Below are 24,230 nucleotides of genomic sequence, written 5' to 3' on the forward strand. Positions count from 1 at the left end.
CACATTCTTTACATCTGGTCCTGTTCGAACTGGCCCAAGGGCTACTGCATGGACTATTTCCTGCTTGATTTGTTCAAAGGCTTGTCGTTGTTCAGGGCCCCATTCAAACTCATTCTTCTTACGGGTTACTTGGTAGAGCGGGTTTACAATCAGACTGTAATTTGGGATGTGCATTCTCCAAAACCCCACAACACCCAGGAAAGTCTGTGTTTCTTTTTTGTTAGTTGGTGGAGACATAGCTGTTATTTTGTTGATCACATCCATTGGGATTTGACGACGTCCATCTTGCCATTTTATTCCTAAAAACTGGATCTCTCATGCAGGTCCTTTGACTTTATTCTGTTTTATGGCAAAACCGGCTTTCAGAAGGATTTGGACTATTTTCTTCCCTTTCTCGAAAACTTCCTCTGCTGTGTCACCCCACACAATAATGTCATCGATGTACTGCAGGTGTTCAGGAGCTTCCCCCTGCTCTAGCGCAGACTGGATCAGTCCATGGCAAATGGTAGGGTTGTGTTTCCACCCCTGGGGCAGCCGATTCCAAGTATATTGGACTCCCCTCCAAGTGAAGGCAAATTGTGGCCTGCACTCTGCTGCTAGAGGGATGGAGAAAAATGCATTAGCGATATCAATTGTGGCGTACCACTTGGCTGCCTTTGACTCAAGTTCGTACTGAAGTTCCAGCATGTCTGGCACTGCAGCACTCAGTGGTGGCGTGACTTCGTTCAGGCCGCGATAGTCCACTGTTAGTCTCTACTCGCCATTAGACTTTCGCACTGGCCATATGGGACTATTGAAAGGTGAATGGGTCTTGTTGATCACTCCTTGGCTCTCCAATTGACGAATTAGCTTATGGATGGGAATCAGGGAGTCTCGGTTAGTGCGATATTGCCGCCGGTGCACAGTTGTGGTAGCGATTGGCACTTGCTGTTCTTCGACCCTCAGCAACCCCACAACAGAGGGGTCCTCTGAGAGACCAGGCAAGGTAGATAATTGTTTAATGCCCTCTGTCTCTAAGGCAGATATACCAAAAGCCCACCGGAACCCTTTTGGGTCCTTGCAATATCCTCTTCTAAGATAGTCTATGCCAAGGATACATGGAGCATCCGGGCCAGTCACAATGCGGTGCTTTTCCCACTCATTCCCAGTCAGACTCACTTCAGCCTCCAATACAGTCAACTGCTGAGATCCCCCTGTCACTCCACAAATATAGATGGGCTCTGGTCCTTTATAGCTCGATGGCATTATAGTACATTGTGCACCGGTGTCTGCTAAACCCTTATACTTCTGTGCGTGTGACGTGCCAGGCCATCGAATCCACACAGTCCAATAAACTCGATTGTCCCTTTCCTCCCTGGCTGGAGGCAGGGCCCCCCTAATCCTGGTCAGAATCTTCTTCGTTCCTGTGTTTGAAGGACTGTCTGCTGGAAGTTGGAGCAGCAAACTTTTCAGAGAATCCCTTTTTCCTGACTGTTTTCTTTTGCAACTCACGTACCCGTGCCTCTAGGGTCGCGGTAGATTTTCCATCCCATTTTCTCATGTCCTCTCCATGGTCTCATAAGTAAAACCACAGGGTGGCACGGGGTGAGTACCCACCATATCGTCTTCCTTGTGTGGGTGAACGCCTACCCCTGACAGCTGAGACACTGCTTTGTACAGGTACGGAGGAGAATAATCTCTCTTCAAGTTGGTGAAACTTTTCAGAAAGTTTCTCCCAAGTGTTCTCTTTTGGTCGTTGGACACTGGTTGGTTCAGGTTGGGGGGAAGATAGATTCTCTTTAAGTTGGTGGACCTCTTCAGAAAGTTTCTCCACAGCTGAGACGCAGGCCTGTAAGGAAGAGGAGAGACTTTCTTCGTACTGCCGGAGTTGTTTAGCCACTTCATCCACTGTGGGTTCCTCATCCTCTTTCCAGGCCATTATTGCCAATGAGCTAGCATATGATGATGGTGCACTCCGTACAAACTTCCGCCACATGGGTCGTGTGCACCTGACTTCATCTGGATCTTTGGATGTTTGTCTGAGGTCTGGATCCCCATAAATCACTTCCCGTACGGCTAATTCCCTCAGGTACTGGATTCCCTTCTCCATAGTGGTCCACTTGCCTGGTAGACATAAAAGTTCTTCCTTGAAGGGATACCTTTCCCTCACAGCTGAGAGGAGACGCCTCCAGAGGCTGGTGGATTGTGCTCCATCTGCAATTGCTTTGTCAATGCCGGCGTCTCGAGCAAGGGATCCCAGCTGCTTGGCTTCCCTACTGTCTAATTCCACACAATTGGCTCCAGAGTCCCAGCACCAGAGCAGCAAGGTGACAAGCTGCTCACCTATACAGCGACCAAAATCTTTTCGCACATCTCGTAGCTCGTGCTTGTTTAGGCTTCGGGTAGTTACTGTTGATTTTTCGTCATCCTCATCTTCCTCCTCCTGAATCCTTGATGGCCCAGCGTCGTCGTCATCTTCGTCATCTCTATACTTAGATTTGGCAGAAGCCTTACCTGGATTGGCAGAAGACTCTCTGCGTTCTAAACGACCTGAATCTCTATACCATTTTTTCACCTTCTCTACAGGGGCAGCTTGCACTGCTACTGCTCGTTTCTCTGACCTTGTTACAGGGTCTGCCACAGAGGTTGGAATACCCTCTGCAGGGGCAGCTTGCACTGCTACAGCTCGTTTCTCTGACACGGCCACAGGAGCTGGAGCGGCTGCAGGAGCTGGAGCAGTTGCAGGAACCGGAGCTGGAGCGGCTGCAGGAGCTGGAGCTGGAGCAGTTGCAGGAGCTGGGACTGGAGTAGTGGCAGGAGCTGGGACTGGAGCGGCTGCAGGAGCTGGAGCTGGAGCAGTTGCAGGAGCTGGGACTGGAGCACTTGCAGGAGCTGGGACTGGAGCGACTGCAGGAGCTGGGACTGGAGCACTTGCAGGAGCTGGGACTGGAGCGGCTGCAGGAGCTGGAACTGGAGCGGCTGCAGAAGCTGGAACTGGAGCGACTGCAGGAGCTGGGACTGAAGCACTTGCAGGAGCTGGGATTGGGGCACTTGCAGGAGCTGGGACTGGAGCGGCTGCAGGAGCTGGAACTGGAGCGGCTGCAGGAGCTGGGACTGGAGCGGCTGCGGGAGCTGGGACTGGAGCGGCTGCAGGAGCTGGAACTGGAGTGGCTGCAGGAGCTGGGACTGGAGTGGCTGCAGGAACCAGAGCTGGAGCGGCTGCAGGAGCTGGGACTGGAGCGGCTGCAGGAACCGGAGCTGGAGCGGCTGCAGGAACCGGAGCTGGAGCGGCTGCAGAATCCACCGTAGGGGTCACAGTGGCCGTTGGATCTGTCACAGGACTTGGAGTGGCCGCAGGGTCTGTCACTAAGTTGATAGCAGTATCAATGGCAGCTCGATAGGCATGAGCCAGGCCCCAGCACGTTACAATGATTTGTGTTACTTTGGAACTGCCAGAATCATGACACCTTTTTTTCAAGCATTCTGCCAGTTTTTGAGGATTTTGCCATTGTTCAGGGGTGAATTTCCAACACACTGGGGGTGCCAACTGCTCTAGATGCCTGCCCATATCCACCCATACTCCCTGCCACCCACAACTATACTGCCTCCGGGCAGATCTCCGGATGAGCTTCCCAAGTAGTTAACTTTAAGCAGAATCTGAAGTGCATTCAGGAGGCAGAACAACAAGACTACGGTAGTCTGAGTATCCCAAGAATATTCAATATCTTGGAGAGCTATTGTGACAAGCTCAGGGGATAAGAGGGTGGTGAAGGAGGAAGGCAAAGGGATCCAGGAGGATACAGGGGTGGTGAAGGAGAAAGGGAGAGTAAGCAAGTAAGAAAAAATATCTTCCCCTTTCCCCTCCACAGATTGACTCTCTAATGGAGAAAAACAATAGGTATAATTGCTAATAGTTCCCAAGATACTGTTTCCAAAGTACAGAGTCCACGATGTTACTGAGTATAAATACCAAGTTAGAGTCATGACCAGATATCTTATCGTCTCATAAGCCATTGCTATAACACTCAGTACCATAATGATCTGAAACCAGGGCCCGGAGAGGATAAACAACACGACAGAGAGCAAATACGGAAAATAATGTACTATAATACTCAATTTGGAAAACAGGCGCAGCAGAGTTGAGATTAAAGCAATCAGCATCATGACAAGTGACTATTAAGCAGGTCTAATCCTTACACCAATTTTAGTTTAACACACTCTGGTCAGATCTGCCGTTATCTCAACCTTTCGAGCCCCACGTTGGGCGCCAAAAAGACTGTCGTGGTTTAACCCGGCCGGCAGCTAAACACCACGCAGCCGTTCACTCACCCTCCCCCCTCCCTCTCTGGGACGGGGGAGAGAAATGGAAAGTGAAGCCCGTGAGTTGAGATAAAGACAGTTTAATAAGACAGGAAAATAATAATAACAAAAAAAAATAATAACAATAATAATAATAATGATACAATGGTGATAATAGGAAAGTAATAATAATATGTACAAACAAGTGATGCACAATGCAATTGCTCACCACCCGCTGACCAATGCCCAGCCTAACCCCGAGCAGTCCGGCCCCCTTCCCCCTGGCTAGCCACCCCTATATATTGTTTAGCATGACGTCAGATGGTATGGAATACCCCTTTGGCTAGTTTGGGTCACCTGTCCTGGGTCTGTCCCCTCCCAGCTCTTACTGCACCCCCAGCCTGCCCATTGGCAGGACAGAGCAAAAGGCTGAGATGTCCTTGGCTTAGTATAAGCACTGCTCTGCAACAATTAAAGCATCGGGGTGTTATCAGCACTCTTCTCATCCTAAGCCAAAGCACAGCATTCCACCAGCTACTAGGAAGAAAATTAATTCTGTTCTAACTGAAACCAGGACAGTGTGTGCCATGGAGTCAACAGGGCATGGAGCCCACAGAGCATGAGCATGTCCAAGGCGGAGCCACCCAGAGGTAAGATGCTAAACCTGGGATGGAACAGGCAAAGGAGAGCTCTGCAACTGCAGGGAACATAGCAAGCATAGAGAAAGCAGTCTGCTGAATTAGTTGTTAAACCTCTGGTGAACTTTCAAAGACTAGATTGAATGAATCACCCCAAAACGTCTCTGCCATTGGAAATGAGTTGGACTCAATGAGCTTTGTATGTCTCTTCTACAAGGGGAAGGCGAGGAGGTGAGGTAATTTGCAGATGTCAGCAGCAGGGACAGTGCCACTGCCCTCCACTTTTCCACTTGCTGCTTTGGGGCCATTCCAGCCTGGGCTGCTCTGCTGGGCTGGGTTGGGCTGGGGAGAGGACAGGGAGGTGTGGAGAGCTGGGGAGGGTCTGGGCTGTGCTGGTCTCCTGGTAAAGACAAGGAGGAGCAGCAGAGCAGGGGCTGGGCTGGGCCCTTGTTCTCTGGACACCCTGGCAGATGCTGCCCCAGGGCAATGGTCCCAGAGCAGCCCCTCACAACCACCTTTCCCAGCACTGGGCTCTTGACACAGCTCACACAGGTGGTTTGTTTCTACATGGAAGGACACCAAATGACTACATCAGGAATCCACGCTTGCCCTGTCTATATGAGACAGCCCATAGTATTGGTGCAGTGAGATGAACCTGAGTGAACACAAGTGCCAGAAACCATTCCCTAAGGTTGCTATCATGTGCAGTGGGACAGACAGAGTCTCAAGGTCCCTTCTCTTTAGAGGTATGGTCTCCTGGGAAACCAGCCAAATAAAGCAAAATTAGACATCATGACTTTCACACCAACTCCTTCTCTGTAGAGTTCTCACCATTTTCCTAAAATTCATTTCTTGATTCACTTTTCCACACAGAGATGGGCATTTCCTTCAGGATGCACTGGTGTTGCTAAATGTTACATGGGGAAACATGAGGGACTGTGCAGGTCATCCCCTGCACCTACTGCTCCTGGGAGGGGAGGACATAGGCTGGGAAGAGACCTCCTGAGCACAACTACTCCTTGTAGCCCTGTGGATGCTGGCTGTGAGGTCACTTCTGTCCCAGCACCTGGCTGGCCAACAGCAGGGAGGCAGAGCCTCCGGGGTCATAAAGGCCAATAGAAAGCTGCCCCCGGCAGGATGACACATATGGGTGGCCAGGGGAAGGCCAGGAAAATAAAATAGCAGATTGGTAGAGAGAAGACTGAAGTGGCTAAGAGAAAGGAAAGATTTGGAAGAGAGAAAAGGGTTTCAGGTAAGGGTGCTGATGCTGGAAAATATTCAAGTATGGCAATATTTCTAACTTGCAACCTTAGGACATACACGTAGTCCTACCCGAAATGCCATCCCTCACCCTGAACAAATCCACTGCTCTAATCCCCAACATCAAATCCTGCCTTGAACTCAAACTTCAAACACATCTCCTGTTACCAGTAGTCTTAACCTATTGATCACCCTAATTTCAGGCCTTTAATTTCTATTATTAAATTCACAGTTTTAATAGCAGCCCTCATCCCCAAACAAAGCAGATAATAAAACCATAACCAAAAATCTAGCCCATACCTTAAACAGTGACTGGCTACCCAAAGCAGAACACCAAAGCCTCCCTCTGCCAAATCCCTAAACCTGGAAAGCAAGATCTAATCCCTAGACCCTAACCTGAAGACCTAACTCCCAAATCCCTGCACTCTGATCATGTAATCAAATCAGGTTGGCCCCAAGAGGCTGATATAGATCTGGCCAGGTCATAGGGCTCAAGGAGATGGGTGGGGATGTTCTTCTGAGGTAGGTCACCTGTGCCTCAGGATCTCAAGAGGAGGCCCATGGCTGTGCAGGTGGGTGTTGGAGTATTGTGCCTAAGGGCCTGATAGGCCGCCTTCAGGCACATGGCTGGTGTATCATAGAATCATAGAATATCCCGAGTTGGAAGGGACCCATAAGGATCATCGAGCTCAACTACTGGCACCACACAAGTCTACCCAAAAATTCAGACCATATGACTGAGAGCACTGTCCAAACCCTTCTTAAACTTCAGCAGGCTTGGTGCCGTGACTATGTCCGTGGGGAGCCTGTTCCAGTGGGCGACCACTGAAAATAATAAAATAGTAAACAAAGAAAATAATTCGGCGCCTGACCCTCCACTCTCCCTCGTGAGGAAGCTGTAGACCACGATGAGGTCTCCCCTCAGCCTCCTCTTTTCCAGGCTGAACAGGCCAAGTGACCTCAGCCGCTCCTCATACGTCTACCCCTTAGGCCCTTCATCATCTTTGTAGTCCTTCTCTGGACACTCTCCAATAGTTCCACAAAGAAACCCATGTGAGCCTCACCCATAACCTAAATCTCCCCTCTTTTAGTTTAAAACCATTCCCCCTTCTCCTGTCATTAAGTGATTGAGAAAAAAAATGTCCTCCATCTTTTTAATAAGCTCTCTTTAAATACTGAAAATTTGCAATGAGGTCACCCTGGAGCCTTCTCATCTCCAGGCTGAACATCCCCAGCTGTCCCCCGGGGATCAGTACTGGGTCCAGTCTTGTTCAACTTATTGATCCTAGACAATGCAACAGAGTGCAACCTTAGCAAATGTGCTGAAGATACAAAACTGGGAGGAGGGGCTGATACTCCAGAAGTCTGTGTCGCCATTTGGAGGGACCTCAGTAGACTGTAGAGCAAGGCAGTGAGGAACCTCATTAAGTTCAAGAAAGGAGAGTGCAAGGTCCTTCTCCTAGGAGAAATAACCCCATGCACCAGTAGAGGTTGGGCGGTGACCTGTTAGAAAGCCGCTCTGCAGAGAAGGACAAGGCAGTCCTGGTAGACAGCATGTTAGCCATGAGTCAGCAATGTTCCCTTGCACCAGCAATGTTCCCTTGGCCAAGAAGGCCAACGGTATCCTGGGGTGCATTTCCAAGAGTGTTGCCAGCAGGTCAAGAGAGGTGTTCCTCCCCCTCTACTCAGCCCTGGTGAGGCCTCAACTGGAGTATTGTGTCCAGTTCTGGCACTCCCAGTACATGGAACATGGAACTGTCCCAGTACAGGGACATGGAACTACTGAAGAGAGTCCAGAGGAGGGCTACAAAGACGATGAGGAGACTGCAGTATCTCTTATCGAAGGATAGGCTGAGAGAGCGGGGCTTGTTTAGTTTGGAGAAGAGAAGTCAGAGAGGAGATGTCCCTTAGAGGGGGATGAGAAAGATATGTTATAGGGGAGTTTAATATATTTTTTTAGCTAAAGGTAAAGATCCCATGTTAGGGAAAAGGCAAAAAGGAAGGCAATATTTTTAGGAGGCACACCCTGACAAAATGCTAATACTTACATTTCCAGTCTCTGAAGTTCTCGTGGAATCTATCTTATACAACGTCTGGCACCTCAGAGGTGCTGTACTTGAGAAGAAGTTAAGAGAAATCCCATCTTTTTGTATTGAAAGTTCTGGGCCCCATTTGAGCCTTAAGACAACAAACTCAGGATGAGATGTCTCAACTGAGTCCTTGTGATCTCTTGCCTCAGCTTGGGAAAATGGGATTCCTGCCAGTCACAGTCTGGGTGTTCTGCCTAAAAGTGGAAGAGGACAAGGTGATTCTTTGATGCAACTCCTCCTGATAGGAGAAATGACACTGCTGAAAGTAAGTGTCACTCCTCATCTGACGAAGGGATCATAGGGGATTGCGTCAGCCTGTTTCAAAGTTGGTTCCCTGAAGGCCCAGTGACAGACATCTCAAGGGACACAAGAGAGGGCAGGGACAGTGAGGCCTTGGGATGGAGCTCTGCAGCTGAGCTGAGCTGGGCTCCTGGGGCCAAGGGCAGCTCCTGGCAAGGGGGCAGTGCTGCAGGGAGACACCTCTGCCCAGGAGCAGCTCCTCTGCACAGCACAGCAGCAGGGCTGGGGGCACTGCCTGCAGGGGACAAAGGTAGCTGAGAGAAGGGAAGGAGATGTTAAAGGCAGTGTGGAGGGGGGATGCTGAGAGCTCACTGCGGGAGAAATCTTCACAGCCCTGAACAAGGTAAGTCTCTGGCTGCAGGGCAATGAAGATGTAAGTATCCTAGGGGTCTCTTCTACAGTTGTCAGTTCCATGGCTGGTAGTCCCGAGGGAGCTGTGGCTCTAAACTACAGTAATATAGGTTTCCTGGTGTATATACTGGCTTCTCCAGTGCAGAGGATGGGGCTGTTTCCTGGATCAATTATTTCCTGCCTAAGCTGTCAGAAGGGCAGGACATGAGGTTTCCTTCTCACAGGGCTGGCTACAGGCTGTGAACCCAGGTTGCAGGCAGGGTGCCCAGGGCTGTGGTGCCGAGCAGGGTCCATGCTGTGCCCCAGGGCAGTGTGCTGGGGCAGGACCTCTGCTGCCTGCCAGGCTCAGCACTCAGCCTGCCGGGGGAGCTGCCCAGGGAGCTGTGGGCTGAAGCTGTGGCTGGTAGGAGCAGGGCAGGGTCCTGCTGGTGTCCAGAGGCTGCTGCCTTGTTCAGACTACTCACAGATCCACAGCACCCCAGGGGCAACCTTAGGTGAGAACAATAGGAAAGACCAGCACATGCACTAATGGAAGGGAAGGAAATCTTTGGTGTTTCTCATTTCTTTTACCTGCCCTGAAGGAGAGTCATGGGGCATGATAATGGAGTTGTCAGGCTGTGTCCTTCACTGAGGCTTTCAGAGCATGACACTGAAAGAGAACTGTAGGTTGATGAAGAGCCTCAGAATTTCTTTTCACACCCCTCTCCTTACAGAGAACACCAACACCACCTTTAGTGTTCCTCATGGGATTGCTGGATGTCCTGCTTGGAACCTGAAAATAGAGGTGCCTCTGGCTATTGGGCACCATAGATTCATCCCCAGCGCCCTTCACCGGATATTGTAGGGCAGTACTGACTTCTGCTAAACCCTCAGAGGATCTTCCTGGACATTGAGGCACCTCAGAGAGAATAAAACAGAGCTCATAAAGAAGACACAGTGTATCTTGTTGAGGAGGAATCTCTGAAACACAGTAGCAGTTTTACTCAGACAAGTCTCACTAATGTGACTATTTTTCCTCCAGGGAAAGGCATCCATACCCAGAGGCAGCAAATGTCCAACAGCAGCTTCCTCACTGAGTTCCTCCTCCTGCCATTTGCAGACACACGCCAGCTGCAGCTCCTGCACTTCGGGCTCTTCCTGGGCATCTACCTGGCTGCCCTCCTGGGCAACAGCCTCATCCTCACATCTATAGCCTGCGACCACCGCCTCCACACCCCTATGTACTTCTTCCTCCTCAACCTCGCCCTCCTCGACATGGGCTGCATCTCCTCCACTGTTCCCAAAGCCATGGCCAACTCCCTCTGGGACATCAGGGCCATTTCCTATGCAGGTTGTGCTACCCAAGTCTTTTTCTTTGCTGTCTTTGTCGCAGCAGAGTTTTCTCTTCTCACCATCATGGCCTATGACCGCTACATTGCCATCTGCAAACCCCTGCACTACGGGACAATAATGGCCAGCAGAACTTGTGTCAACATGGCAGCAGCTGCCTGGGGCAGTACTTTTCTCTATTCTGTGCTGCACGCTGCCTATACCTTTTCCCTCCCCCTCTGCCAAGGCAATGTCCTGGACCAGTTCTTCTGTGAAATTCCCCAGATCCTCAAGCTCTCCTGCTCAGATGCCTACCTCAGAGAAGAGCTTATTGTGGTTAGTGTCTGTTTATTATTTGGTTGTTTTGTTTTCCTTGTGCTGTCCTATGTGCAGATCTTCAGGGTTGTGCTGAGGATCCCCTCGCAGCATGGCCGGCACAAAGCCTTATCCACGTGCCTCCCTCACCTGGCCGTGGTCTCCCTGTTCATAAGCACTGCTACATTTGCTTACCTGAAGCCCCCCTCTATGTCCTCCTCCCCCCTCAACCTTTGGCTGGCCGTCCTGTACTCGGTGGTGCCTCCAGCAGTGAACCCCCTCATCTACAGCATGAGTAACAAGGAGCTCAAGGATGCAGTGTGGAAAGTGATGACTGGAGTTTTTGAGAAGCAAATAACTGCATGTCCATTTCATATCACTCTTAATGTAACTCGTTAAAGGCCAAGGAAGATCTTGTTGTTTTCTTTTTTTCTTTTTTCTTTTTTTTTTCTTTTATTTTTTTTTTATTTTTGCTTTTTTTTTTTTTTTCTTTTTGCTTTACTTATGTGGTGATATATTTTAAAAATTAAAAAAATCCTTTTATTTCCTCTTCCAGTTCGCTACTGAATGTCTCATGTGACTCTGAGACTTGGTATAAAAGAGGTGTATTTAATGGGCAATTAAATATTTAATGTGTATTTAAATAAAAAGATGGTTCCTGCAGTGACTTTCTTGCCTGAGATGCTTCCTCAGAGAAAGGTGGTGGCACTTGGCTGTGTGCAGAGGTTGAGCGGAAAAGAGTCCTGGCACAGCAGCAATGCCAGGGAGCCCCAGGGCTTGGTCTGTCCAAATCAGCTCTCCATTTCACCTCCCACACTCTCCTATGGAGCTCTTGTGTTGCTGCAAGGACTGATTGCACTTGTTACTTGTTCATCCTGCTGCTGCGGGCAGTCCTGTGTCTGCAGGCAGGGAGAGGACAGAGGCACTTCTCTAACACAGCTTGCTCTATACCAGCATCTCCAGTATAAAAGGGGATCTGCTCAGGGCAGTGCCTGAAAGCCCAGCTCTTCTCCCAAAGATGCTGTCATGGATATTTCAAAGCAACAGACATGAAAGAGGCTCCTGGCTTTGCTTGTTTCTCTGTGGGCTCAGGCAGATAAGATAGGAGTCCCAGGATCATATTTTAGGCAGGGAGGGATGATTCCATTCCTGCCTGTTGGTGCCCAGCACCCATGAGATTTTGACTTCACCGGCCTGTATCCACAGCATGAAAGGCTGTCTTCCTGGGAGAGTCAGGGAGGACCAACAGAGCAGGGGCTGGGTTTGGACCTTGTTCTCTGGACACCCTGGCAGATGCTGCCTCAGGCCAACGGTCCAAGAACAGCCCCTTGCAACCACTGTTCCCAGCACTGGGCCTTCGTTTCAGCTCACACAGACGGTTTCTTCCTTTGGATATGGACACTAAATGACTACATCAGGAGTCCATATTTCCCTTGTCCATATGAGACTGCACCCGATGTGGGTGTGGTGAGATGAACCTGAGTAAATTCAAGTGCCATAAGCTGTTCCCTAAGGGTGCCATGAATTCCAGTGGGACAGAGAGAGTCTAAAGTTCACTTCCCATTGGAGGTACGGTCCCCTAGAATACCATCTGAATAAAGCAATCCTAGCCATCGTAACTGTCACACCAACTCCTTCTCTGCAGAATTTGCCTAAAACTTATGTTTCCCTAAAGTAAATATTCAGTTCTTGAATCACTTTCCCACACATGGGTGGGCATTTCCTTTAGGATGCAATGGAGTTGCTAAAGGCTGCATGAGGAAAACGTGAGTCTGGACATGTAGAAGACCTTCTGAAGCATGAGCTGGTTGGCAGGCAGAGAACCCAAGGGACTGTGAACGGCATGCACCTGGTGCTCCTGGGTGGGCTGGAAAGAGGCCTCCTGAGCACAACAGCTCCTTGTGACCCTGTGGATGCTGGCTGTGAGGTCACTTGTGTCCCAGCCCCTGCATGGACAACAGCAGGGAGGCAGAACCTCTGAGGTCATAAAGGCCTTCCCTAACATGTGCACTCAGTACTTGATAATTTTTTTGCATATTGAGGTGGTCATTTCCTTCAGGATTCCCTAAAGGAGCTGAAGAACTCCCAGGGAAATGTGAGTCCAGACATGTGGGAGGCGTTCTGAAGCATGAGCTGCTCGGCCTGCAGGGTACATGAGGAATCGTGCAGGGCATCCCCTACAGCAGGTATTCCTGGATGGGCTGGGAAGAGGCCTGCTGAGCACAACACCTCCTTGTAGCTCTGTGGATGCTGGCTGTGAGGTCACTTCTGTCCCAGCACATGGCTGGACAACAGCACGGAGGCAGAGCCTCTGAGGTCATAAAGGCCTTCAGAAAGCTGCCCCCAACAGGGTGACACATTTGGGGAGACCAGGGGAAAGCTGAGAGAATAAAGGTGGGAGATTTGGGGGAGAGAAGAGTGACTTGGCTAACAGAAAGGAAAGATCTGGAAGAGGTGAGAGGGGTTCAGGCAAGGCTGTGCTGCTGCAACTCTTACTAGGAAAACATGCAGGTCAAGCCCTGGCAATATTTCTAAGCAGTAACCGTAAGCCCTACCCCTACATCTAAATGCTATCCCTCTCTCTGCAAGGAATCCACTACTCTTTTCCTTACCCTAAACCTCACCTGGCATGGGTTTGCAAACCCTAAATCCATAAGGCCTTACCATACACTCTTAGCTCATTTCTCATGCTATTTCTCAGCCTTTCGACCCTATCATTGAATTTCAGCCTTAACATGATTCCTCAACAGAGCCCTGAAAAAAATCCCAACAAATAACACAGTCTCTACACTAGACACAGACTAGAACCCAAAGCAGTAAACACAGGCCTCCCTCTAATACTCTGCCCATCCACTAACCCAGGAAGGCAAGATCTAATCCCTAAAGCCTAACCTGAGCACCTAATCCCCAAATCCTGCATCCCTGTGGTCTAGTCACCTAACTGAAGCAGTTTGACCTCATGAGGCTGGGCAGGGCATGAGAGGTCCTGCAGCAATCACTTGGTCTTGGAGGAGGCAGGTGAGGCAACATGGATGTGGTCATGTCACAGGACTCAAGGAGGAGATGGGTGGGGATGCTCTGCTGAGGTTAGCTGTGCCTCAGGCTCTCAGGAGGCAGCAGGAGGCCCATGGCTGTGCAGGTGGGTCATGATAGTGCGGTCCCTGTTGTTCTGGGATGTGTGTGTGTGTTGGGTTTGGTGCAAACACCTGGGCTTGTTTCTAATCTCCCACCTAAGCACAAGTGTGGAATAGCTCACCCCCTACCAAAACCCTCCTTGTTTTATCTCATCCATGGAGGGCAGAGCCAAAAAAAAAGCTCTGAGCAATTTTCCCAGGGTTTTCTTCTGCTAGCAGCCCCAAAGTAACAGCAGTGTCTTGCCATTGCCGGCTCATGGGTCTACTGGTGCTTGTCTGGGCTCTGCTTTTACCTTGCAGGTGGGAGGTTGTATTGGGCGTACATGGAATTGGTAGGGCACACTGATAAGTGTTTCAAGATTCTAAAGGGGGTTAGGCAAAATTCTCTGAAATTGTCTTTCTCACAGGGGAGATGCTGTCTGTTTCTCTAACTGGAAAGCTCTTCAAGACTTGAAGGAGGATGTACAGCCTCTATGGTGGGTTTGAACCTCCCTCAATTTACTTATGTTTAGTTATAAACACCTAATCCCCACTCACTCCCAGGGAGCCACTCAGCCTGTTTTCCAGGACAATCCATCTATATTATTAAGCTGGAACAGAGCTTCCCTTTTCAGCTCTCTGTGGAGCCTCCATGTCCCTGACATTACTGGCATGGTGGCTCAGCTTGAGCTGGAGGACTGAAGCATGCTTTCTTCCCTTGTTCAAATTGAAATGCTTGTGAGGAATGCTTTACATGTGCTTGATGCTTGAGTACAGCCTTGGGCTCCTGTCTCCTGGTAGGACGGTCACATGGAAGTGGGCAGGATCTTTAATTCTCTTACAGATGGATTTAGTTGTAGGCCTTGCAATGGGACATGGTCGGAATAGAGGCGTCTCTCTGCTTTTACTTAGGCAGCTTAGATAGATGAAAGAAAGGAACATTTTCACAGCCTACTTTGGGTATGAGAGCCTAGGAAACATTTAGATGAAGTAGGGAGTACTTCAAGTAATGTAAGCAGGCCTAGAAAGTGACCTATTGACTGGAGTAGCTATGTGCAGCTTATGAGTGTTGTAGCTGTTTACATGCCAGCTTCAATCAGGCTCATGAGGCTTCATCTATTTTAACATTTCTTGTGCACACCAGAGCCTCATCTGAACTGGGAACCAAAATACCATCCTCCCTCCTCCTCCTCTTTTTTAAACTCTAGCCCAATATTTCTTAATGAGGATATATATTCTTTTTCCCTTTCCTTTTCCTCTTGTTCTCATGTATATTTATGAAACAAACAAACAAAACAAACCTATCCCTTACCAAATCATTTAACAAAACAAATGTGGGTAGTTAGGGTCTGGTGGCCGGAAGATGTCGCGATGTACGGAAAGGTGGAGCCCCTCCCTTGATGGACAGTAGCGTGTGGCCTGTGCTGTAAGCAAGCGGAAGTGACGCTATGGGCCTCGGGTATATAAGCCCATGTGACTCAACAATAAATGCCATTTGCCATCCACCACATTGGTGTCTGTGAGCCGATGGACCGAGTGGCCTGGGGTTGGTCGCCGTGCCGTTCCTGAACCAGGTCACCACTGCCCCCTGAAGGCAACAAACAAAATATATTTTTATCCTTCAGTTCTGATCTGCTCGAGCTGGTACTATTATTATGATGATTGACTGTGCATTGACATAAGTTGATCTGTTTTCCTTTTTGGAAAGAAAATTCTAATGACTGGAGCATTTTTATGTATTTATTTATTTATTTATTTATTATTCTACTCTTGAAAGAACAGCTTATTTAAAGAAGCATAACAGCTCTTTCTCTGCGCATTTAATGAGAGGCAGCCAGTTGAATCACTTCCATCAGCCTGAAGCTCTGATTCCTGAATTTTCTATAGAAGTCCTTCATTGCATTTTTGCTTGAATTTGAGGGCAGTGTCACCGTAGATGAAGACACTGAATGAAGAACAGTAATGCAAGCATACAAAGGGTAGATAGAATGAAATGGCTTCTGGAGACTGACTGGTCAAAGACTCATACAAATGTTCTGCACTAGAAAACATTTTTGACAGAGAAATTAAACCTGAAAACACCTTCACTCTGTCTTCATTAGAGACCAGTTACAACTTTTTTTTTTCTTTTGAGATGAATCCTCAATAGTATCCTCATTAAACTGTCTGGTTGTTTTTGCCTTCCTCTGCTGCAGTTAGCACTGACCTCCACTGGAGGCAGGATATGAGACCAGATGAATCAACAGTTTGACTGTGGTATTGTGGTAGTGCTTCTAAGGTAGTGCCATTTGCCGAGGCGATCGGCTCCAGGGCAGACGCGTTCTGCAGCGGAGCAGGGGATCGGGTCAGGCAGGGCTAATTTTTCCAGCATCGAGCCTACTTCAGGGAGCCGCCAGGACCCGGCAGCCCTTGTGAGGGAGGCTGATGAGGCGAAGGTGGAGCCAGCAGCGCTCCCTCCCCGGCCATTCAAAAGCAGCCCCTAGGGAGCGCGAGCAACCAGGATGGGCAAACAGGGCGTGGCGCAGCAGTTAGCGCAGGCTGGGCGAGCAGGAAGGGCAGAGCTTTTCCCCCACCAATACGAACACCTCTTAACGACAGCCCTTAGCTAAGTGACAATGGTCTCCACTAGGCACAGTGCGTTCTCCAGGAAGTCGGTACACACCCAGACCGACTGCCTGTTAAAGAATGCAGCAGTTCAGGTCACCGGATGCAGGGAGTGTCTGAGCCTGCTGCTGCCATCAGCGGGAGGCAGAGAAACTGTGTGTGTGAGGTGTGAGCAGGTGGATGACCTGGTCTGCATGGTGGCGGAGCTCAAGGAGGAGGTGGAGAGGTTGAGGGATATCAGGGAGTGTGAGCGGGAGATAGACTGGTGGAGTGACTCCCTGCAGGGCCTCAAGGAGAGGTACCGAGGTGAGACACCCCAAATGGGGGTGGACCCCCTGCCCTGTAGCCATCGGGCAGAAGGAGGGAATCTGGGAGTTGGGGAGGAATGGAAACAGGTCCCTGCTCGACATCGCAGGCGATGCCCTCCCCTTCCGGCCCCACCTTCCCAGGTGCCCTTATGCAACAGGTTTGAGGCCCTGGATCTCGAGAGACCAGTGGGTGAGGAAGAGGTAGCAAGTGTTCCCAGGAAGATGCCTAGGGCGAGGAGGTCGACTCCACGCCTCAGGACTGCCTCCACCAAGAAAGACAGAAGAGTTATTGTTGTGGGAGACTCTATCCTTAGGGGAACAGAGGGCCCTATTTGTCGGCCTGACCCTACCTGTAGGGAAGTCTGCTGCTTCCCCGGGGCCAGGGTCAGGGACGTTGCCAGGAAGCTTTCCAACCTGGTACGCCCCTCTGATTATTATCCTCTTTTGATAGTCCAGGCGGGCAGTGACAACATTGAAGAGAGAAACCTGAAGGCTATCAAACGAGACTTTAGGGGGCTGGGACGGTTAGTGGATGGAGCGGGAGTGCAGGTGGTGTTTTCATCCATCCCTACGGTGGCAGGGAAGGGTACAGAGAGGATGCAGAAAGCCCACCTGTTAAACACGTGGCTCTGGGGCTGGTGCCAACACAGAAATCTTGGGTTTTTCGACCATGGGGCACTTTTTGGCCATGGGGCAGCTGACAGAAGTTGCAAAATCTTCAGCACTTGTTCTCGTGGGGGACTTCAATTTCCCTGACATATCCTGGAAGCACAACACAGCCCAGAGAAAGCAGTCTAGGAGGTTTCTGGAGAGCGTGGAAGATAGCTTCCTGACGCAGCTGGTTAGTGAACCTACCAGGGGTGGTGCCCCACAAGACCTTCTCTTCACAAACAGAGAAGGACTGGTGGAGGATGTGATTGTCGGGAGCTGTCTTGGGCAGAGTGACCATGAAAAGGTGGAGTTCTCTATTCTTGGCGAGGCCAGGAAGGGAACAGTAAAACCGCTGTATGGGACTTCTGGAGTGCTGACTTTGTGCTGCTGAGGACACTGGTTGGTAGAGTCCCTTGGGAGGCGGTTCTGAAGGGCACAGGAGTCCAGGAAGGTTGGGCGCTCTTCAAGAGGGAAATCTTAATGGCACAGGAACAGTCTGTCCGCACGTGCCCAAAGATGAGCCAGCGGGGAAGAAGACAAGCCTGGCTGAACAGAGAACTGTGGCTTGAGCTTAGGAGAAAAAAGAGGGTTTATAATCTTTGGAAAAGTGGACAGGCCACTAGGGAGGACTATAAGGATGTTGCGAGGCTGTACAGGGACAAAATTAGAAAGGCCAAAGCTCATCTGGAGCTCAATCTGGTTACTGCCGTTAAAGATAATAAAAAGTGTTTTTATAAATACATCAACACAAAAAGGAGGACTAAGGAGAATCTCCATCCTTTACTGGATGCGGGGGGAAACTTAGTGACAAGAGATGAGGAAAAGGCGGAGGTGCTCAATGCCTTCTTTGCCTCAGTCTTAGCAGCAATACCAGTTGTTCTCTGGATACCCGGTACCCTGAGCTGGTGGAAGGGGATGGGGAGCAGGATGTGGCCCTCACTATCCACGAAGAACTGGTTGGTGACCTGCTATGGCACTTGGATGTGCACAAGTTGATGGGGCCGGATGGGATCCACCCAAGGGTACTGAGAGAACTGGCAGAGGAGCTGGCCAAGGTCCATCATTTATCATTTATCAAGCTCCATCATTTATCAGCAGTCCTGGCTATCGGAAGAGGTCCCAGTTGACTGGCGGCTAGCAAACATGACGTCCATCTACAAGAAGGGCCGGAGGGCAGACCCGGGGAACTACAGGCCTGTCAGTTTGACCTCAGTGCCAGGGAAGCTCATGGAGCAGATTCTCTTGAGAGTCATCTTGCGGCACTTGCAGGGCAAGCAGGCAATCAGGCCCAGTCAGCATGGGTTTATGGAAGGCAGATCCTGCTTGACGAACCTGATCTCCTTCTATGAAAAAGTGACGCGCTGGGTGGATGAGGGAAAGGCTGTGGATGTGGTATACCTTGACTTCAGCAAGGCTTTTGACACCATCTCCCACAGCATTCTCCTCAAGAAACTGGCTGCTCTTGGCTTGGACTGGCGCACGCTTCGTTGGGTTAGAAACTGGCTGGATAGCCGGGCCCAAAGAGTCGTGGTAAATGGAGTCAAGTCCAGTTGGAGGCCAGTCACTAGTGGCGGCCCCCAGGGCTCGGTGCTGGGGCCGGTCCTCTTTAACATCTTCATCAATGATCTGGACGAGGGTATTGAGTGCACCCTCAGTAAGTTTGCAGATGACACCAAGGTAGGTGCATGTGTCGATCTGCTCGAGGGCAGGAAGGCTCTGCAGGAGGATCTGGATAGGCTGCACCGATGGGCTGAGGTCAACTGCATGAAGTTCAACAAGGCCAAGTGCCGGGTCCTGCACCTGGGGCGCAATAATCCCAAGCAGAGCTACAGGCTGGGAGATGAGTGGTTGGAGAGCTGCCAGGCAGAGAAGGACCTGGGAGTGATGGTGGACAGTCAGCTGAATATGAGCCAGCAGTGTACTCAGGTGGCCAAGAAGGCCAATGGCATCCTGGCTTGTATCAGAAACAGTGTGACCAGCAGGGCTAGGGAAGTGATCGTCCCCCTGTACTCGGCTCTGGTGAGGCCGCAACTCGAGTACTATGTTCATTTTTGGGCCCCTCACTACAAGAAGGACATCGAGGTGCTTGAGTGTGTCCAGAGAAGGGCGACGAAGCTGGTGAGGGGCCTGGAGAACAAGTCCTACAAGGAGTGGCTGAAGGAGCTGGGCTTGTTCAGCCAGGAGAAGAGGAGGCTCAGGGGCGACCTTATCGCTCTCTACAGATACCTTAAAGGAGGCTGTAGGGAGGTGGGGGTTGGCCTGTTCTCCCACGTGCCTGGAGACAGGACGAGGTGGAATGGGCTTAAGTTGCGCCAGGGGAGTTTTAGGTTAGATATTAGGAAGAACTTCTTTACCGAAAGGGTTGTTAGACATTGGAACAGGCTGCCCAAGGAAGTGGTGGAGTCACCATCCCTGGAAGTCTTTAAAAGACGTTTAGATGTCGAGCTTAGGGATATGGTTTAGTGGGGACTGTTAGCTGTGAGGTTGGACTCGATGATCTTGAGGTCTCTTCCAACCTAGAAATTCTGTGATTCTGTGATACTTTCCAATGGTCTGTGTGATCAGCAGCAGAAACAAAAACCCGTGCTAAATTTATTATACACAGCTCTGTCTTAGACTACAAGTCTGACTTTTTTGTTGGGCAACACTTTAAATTAGTAAAATCTAATAGTTTCAGCTAGAAGTTACATAGGCCCCCCAAAAAGAGAATTGAGCCTTTCATACTTGTGTGCTTTTTGCATCGCATGAGAGACTGTTCAGTGGGGAAGAGTAGCAACATTACTGTATGACAAATTGGGCCATGTGGTCCTTTAGATGGGATTATACTCTGGGGAAAGTTATTTCCATACACTCAGCTGCCCTGCAGGCTCAGTCAGGTGGCTAGCTGGGTGGGTCCATAGAGAAAACAGGTCACACCACCATCATATGTAAAATTGAAAGGATAACACTGAAAAGAATGATGCTCTCCGTGCTTGTGAATACAACATTTTTTTCTTTTTTTCGTTTTCTTTTTCTTTTTCATTTCTTTCTTTCTTTCTTTCTTTCTTTCTTTCTTTCTTTCTTTCTTTCTTTCTTTCTTTCTTTCTTTCTTTCTTTCTTTCTTTCAATTTATTATTATTATCATTATTATTATTATTATTATTATTATTATTATTATTATTATTATTATTCACAGTAACTGAGAGTTTTGCTGCTCATTCTCAGTAAACCAAAACAGATTATGGTAGCAGTGGACAAGAATCAGTTAACTTTGCTGCACTGTGGAGAGGTTGTGAAGAGTTTTACAGATAGTCAAACAACAACAACAACAACAAAACTAATTAGAGACAGGGCTACATTCAGAGATGGAAAGTGAAGATTTATTTATTTATTTATTTTCCTCCTTAATCTCCTTGACAGTCGCAGTAAAAGCAGCTGTATTTTGTGGCTTTCTATTTTGACTTGGTGATGACTGTAACTAACTGTAGATGTACCCATGTTTCTACACCAAGCAGTTGTCTCTCTCTCCTTCAGACACTACTGATCTTGCCCAAGTATCCAGGTTGCTGATCTCTTACTACTTGTGATTAGCTTAAAACATTACAGGCCTTAAAATAATTTCTTATATTTCATATACCTGCAGCTAAGCTCATTCTCTGAATTCAGAAGAAAATGACTGGCTTTTACCACTTCCAGATCTAGTGACACCAGCATTTTTCCTCATCTTAGGGAAAAAAAAAAAAAAAAAGAAAAAAAAGTATTTTCAGACTTTTCAAAGCATTTTTATATCACTACAGAATCTATAAATTTTCTTAGAAGAGATTTCATTATTAACAGGTTTATTAATATGAGTACTTTCATTCCTACATGTTCATAAAATTAAAAATATAGTTAAAATGGTAATCAAAAAGAGATCTGCTATGTATTATATTCTGTTTAGACAGACTTGGCTCAGAAACTGAGTATTTGGGAAGTTATATAATAAAATCTTCCACAACAACTTCTCTTAGGGGTTGTATATGTCATGAGTAAATGAGATGTTTTTCTTAGCATGAAAATTAACAGATGCAGCAGTAGTACATGGGTTGTTTGGTGAGTTCATCAGAGAGACGGAGAAACGACTATAATAGTACAGTAGGACTTCCTTCTTTCCTTCCTTCCTTCCTTCCTTCCTTCCTTCCTTCCTTCCTTCCTTCCTTCCTTCCTTCCTTCCTTCCTTCCTTCCTTCCTTCCTTCCTTCCTTCCTCTCTCTTTGCAAAAATATATTAGTTGTTCTTGCCAAGAGTGTTACTCTCTTCAGATTTCAGACAATGGAAAAGAAAATGAAATAAAAGATTCTTAGCCAATGATGTCAAAAAAAAAAAAAAAAAAAAAAAAAAGGAGGAAGCAGTCTCCCTGCTTGAGTCTGTACAAGCTCTTCATAAATTACACAACGGTTTTCATCAGCTCTGCCAATTAAGGTCCCAGAGATGCTGTTGGTGAAGTTAAGAGCACTTCCTAACACCTCCACAGACCCTGCTTTCTCCACAAAATACACCTATGATGTTGCCTTAGAAAAAAAGAGCAGCCATTTGATCACCTGCCTTTCTTAAGAAGTACAGGCTTAGTGGTGTTAAAATATAATGTAGTTTACATCAGTTTTGCAGATGTCCCCACTGAGTACAACAAAGCTTCATTTTCTAAAGTCCCCAGGTCACCTTAACGTGTTAAGAGACGTGGCAGAATATGTTATCTGTAGTGATGCTTGGATAACACAACAGTCTGGTGTTCAGCTGGATTGCTCTTTTGCTCCCCTTTTCTTCTCTGTTATAAATGGCTCAGGATTCAAATTAGGATTAAATAAAAAAATAGGATTTATTAAAAGAATATAAAGGAATAAAGGTAAGCAAACAGCGCTGGGTGCACCGGGAGTCTCCACTCCACCTGGACGCACACCAGTTACATCAAGCAGCTGATTTTTATGCACCTAGACTAATACATATTCATTACTACTTCTAAAAAAATATATTATTATAATTACCTTCCGGGGTCCAGTCCCTCCTACTGGAGCATGCGCATCAGTCTCCTCTGGGGGTCTCTAGGGGTCTTTCATGCTGAAGGCTCGTAGTCTTCCTCTCCTCTTTGTACTCACTTGGCACCATTCCAAGTTTATGGAACACTTTCTGCAGTTCTTGTCTCCCAACCGTCCTTCAGCTTCTTTTTTCTTCCTCTTAATCTCTTGGCCCCCCTGGCCAGATACCAAGGATCCTCATAGTATCCCATAACAGTCACTAGTTGTTATCAGTTGTTCTGAAACTCCCAGACATCAAACACAAACAGCTTTCTTATTTGACGCTTCACGAGTAATTAAAACATTCTTCCCCAGCCATTCACAGACACATCTATAGCAGTGTTAAGTTAATCTCGAAGAAGACAGGAAAAAGGCTGTAACTGTTAGAAATAGAAGTCCAGAATAACAAAAGCAAACAGGTTCATAAATTTAAGGAGTGTTTTCTGAAGACGTGATAAATTGACTAGAATGAGGGGGAGACTGGGACACACTGCATCTGTGGTTCAAGAACTAAATTGCCAGTGCAGGGCCCAGAGGCAGACAGGATTCAAACAGAATTGTTCTTTATGGACACAAATTGTTAACACATTCCTCACAGTCCCTTATCTTCTTTTTAATATCAACAATTCGTGTCTCTTCTGTTGTTAACTGGATTTTATCAGTCTGTTCTTGGAGGGTCCAATTCTTAAGCATCATAATTGACATATTCCCTTCCTTTTTTAACGAAGTTATTACCAATGTACTATTTATCACCCGGTGTATGAATAATGTAAGACAAGGTATCATACAAGATATATACAATAACATCTTTACACCACATAACAATAAAAATAACACTCTTTTAACCCATGGTCCACCAGGCAGCCATGAAAATAAATCCCATTCCATATCCTTCCAGGTTTGTGCTTGCTCGCTCACCTCCCCCCCCTCCTTCTCTGGGATGGGAGAGAGAAATGGGAAAGTGAAGCCTGTGAGTTGAGATAAAAACAAGAAGATAATAACAATAATAATAATAACAATAATGATGATAATAGTACTACTAGTAATAATGTGTACGAAACAAGTGATGCACAATGCAATTGCTCACCACCTGCTGTCCGATGCCCAACCTAACCCCGAGCAGTCCGGCCCTCCTTCCAGCCTGCCTGCTGGCAGGACAGTGAGAAGCTGAATTTGGTTTGGTCCTTGGCTTGGTGTAAGCACTGCTCTGTAACAATTAAAAACAATTAAAACATCAGCATATTATTAACATTCTTTTCATCCTAAACCAGAACATAACATTCTATCAGCTACTAGGAAGAAACACCCTTTTTATCAATCTTTAAACAGCAATTACTAAAGCTAAATTTTCCACAGACTTCTCCTTCTTGTGCTAGTAAATAATCCAAAGCTAGGCAATTTTGATACAAAGCAGTTCTCATCATTTATAACACTACCATTGAACACTGCTCTATGAATGCCAAGCAACATCTAAAATGTTAAAAATAGGCTTCAATCCTTAGAGCAACAGGCTTTCAAACCTCAACGTTTGTTCTAATTGTCTGATACTCTCATTTCTTGAGTAGTTCCAGGAAGATGAAGTCTTAGCCTCTTGCTGTGTCATGGGTTTACGTGGCAAGGTTTTGGTGTTAGGGTGCCACAGGCGTGGCTTCTGTGAGAAGGATCTAGAAGCTGCCCCATGTTTAGCAAGGGCCCCACTGCTGGCCAGAGCTGAGCCAGTAAGTGATGTTGTTTTGCACCTCTGTGAGAACAGATTTAAGAAAAAAACACAACTCTGCGCCACACAGCAACTGGGAGAGTGAGAGGAGTGAGGAACAGCCTTGCGGGTGCCAAGGTCAGTGAGGAAGGAGGGGGAGAGGTGCTCCATGTGCTGGAGCAGAAGGCACCTGTGGCCTGTGGTGAGGCCCATGGTGAAGCAGGCTGTCCCCCTGCAGCCCATGGAGCACCACAGTGGAGCAGGGTTCCACACTGCAGCCCGTGGAGGA

General features: G+C 48.1%; 1 long non-coding RNA gene across 1 annotated transcript in view; it reads right to left on the minus strand.

The window, feature by feature from the left end:
- The window catches only part of LOC137847150 (uncharacterized), a 111,897-nt gene extending 88,243 nt beyond the window's left edge, over positions 1-23,654 (minus strand). The window contains exon 1 of the long non-coding RNA XR_011090815.1: positions 23,064-23,654. This is a non-coding gene — a long non-coding RNA (uncharacterized lncRNA). The remainder of the gene's footprint in view (positions 1-23,063) is intronic.
- Positions 23,655-24,230: the final 576 nt, after the last annotated feature.

This window comes from Anas acuta, chromosome W, assembly GCF_963932015.1.
Source record: "Anas acuta chromosome W, bAnaAcu1.1, whole genome shotgun sequence".
Lineage (NCBI taxonomy): Eukaryota > Metazoa > Chordata > Aves > Anseriformes > Anatidae > Anas > Anas acuta.